This window comes from Branchiostoma floridae, chromosome 19 (genome assembly GCF_000003815.2).
Source record: "Branchiostoma floridae strain S238N-H82 chromosome 19, Bfl_VNyyK, whole genome shotgun sequence".
Lineage (NCBI taxonomy): Eukaryota > Metazoa > Chordata > Leptocardii > Amphioxiformes > Branchiostomatidae > Branchiostoma > Branchiostoma floridae.
Window position 1 is genome coordinate 4,729,780 of NC_049997.1, and position 835 is coordinate 4,730,614.

Sequence of the window (835 nt, forward strand, 5' to 3'; positions counted from 1 at the left end):
AGTATGTGGCACACGACAGTAAAGCAATGAGCCGCCTACACTGTTTAAAAACAACAGAAATAAATAAAGAAGTAAAAAGAACGTTTTTTCTTCAACACAATTCTTTCAATCTATTGGATGATCTTTGAAATCTTATGTCGCACGGTTGCAAGGATGCATTACATAGCGCTACATTGTATTGGCGGTATGAAGCGGTTATGGTCGCCTGGAACATCAGCGAACACAGTCTACTAATAGTTTTGTATCCTAGTGGTAATCTAAAGGTTTGATAAATGTGTTGCGAATTTGGAAACGTTCGGTAACCGCAAGTGAACCATATCTCCACAGTACTTCCCCGCCAATGTTTACCGTGCAAGTTGCGTATTCTGTTGACCGTATACTTTGCCTATGTTTGCACTACGTCCCAGAGTATTTAATCAATACCTTAAGGTGGGATCACACCTGCGTATATGTTTTAGTCCGTATGAGGCGCGCATGGGAGTATTTACCTCCACCAGGCCCCACAGGTCGTTGGAAAAATAATAAAAATTGGACAAACGTAAACAAGGTAACATGTCAGACGAGTTAGCTGGGTCGCTAACAATACATACGGTCAGCTAACTCATCTGGCATGTTTTGTATCTATATTTGTCCAATTTGTACTATTTTTCCCGCGACCTGTGGAGCCTGGTAGAGACTAGACGGACTTGAATATATACGCATGTATGACCCCACCTTAACCCTTGCTGCCCTTCACCCTTAGGTGACCGGCTGTATTTCGACCCGGTACTCGTTGGCCGTCCTTCTCATGGGATTCATCATTTACTTCTTCAGCCTGCGGTCAAACTTCAGTATT

At 42.9% G+C, this 835-nt stretch overlaps 1 protein-coding gene across 1 annotated transcript in view; it reads left to right on the top strand.

Annotated features, from left to right (window-relative positions):
- LOC118407095 (sialin-like) overlaps positions 1–835 on the top strand; it is an 11,490-nt gene that overhangs the window by 2,615 nt on the left and 8,040 nt on the right. The window lies entirely within an intron of this gene.